Below are 632 nucleotides of genomic sequence, written 5' to 3' on the forward strand. Positions count from 1 at the left end.
TCTTCTATACCTACTATCCTTAGGTTTGGTATTCTCATTGTGTCCTGGATTTCCTGGATGTTTTGGGTTAGGAGTTTTTTGTGTTTTCTTTGACTGTTGTGTCAATGTTTTCTATGGTGTCTTCTGCCCCTGAGATTCTCTCTTCTATCTCTTGCATTCTGTTGATGATGCTTGCATCTATGACTCCTCATTTCTTACCTAGGTTTTGTATCTCCAGGTTTGTCTCTCTTTCTGATTTCTTTATTGTTTCTATTTCCATTTTCCGAATGGCTGAGAAGCATCTAAAGAAATGTTCAATATCCTTAGTCATCAGGGAAATGCAAATCAAAACAACTCTGAGATTCCACCTCACACTAGTCAGATTGGCTAGGATAAAAGACTCAGGGGACAGCAGATGCTAGAGAGGCTGTGGAGAAAGAGGAATATTACTTCATTGCTGGTGGGATTACAAACTGGTACAACCACTCTGGAAATCACTTTGGCAGTTCCTCCGGAAATTGGACATAGTTCTACTAGAGGACCCAACTATACCACTCCTGAGCGTATACCCAAAAGATGCTCCAACATGTTCACAGCAGCCTTATTTATAATAGCCAGAACCTGGAAACAACCCAGATGTCCCTCAACAGAGG

The sequence above is a fragment of the Mastomys coucha genome, unplaced genomic scaffold (assembly GCF_008632895.1).
Source record: "Mastomys coucha isolate ucsf_1 unplaced genomic scaffold, UCSF_Mcou_1 pScaffold22, whole genome shotgun sequence".
Lineage (NCBI taxonomy): Eukaryota > Metazoa > Chordata > Mammalia > Rodentia > Muridae > Mastomys > Mastomys coucha.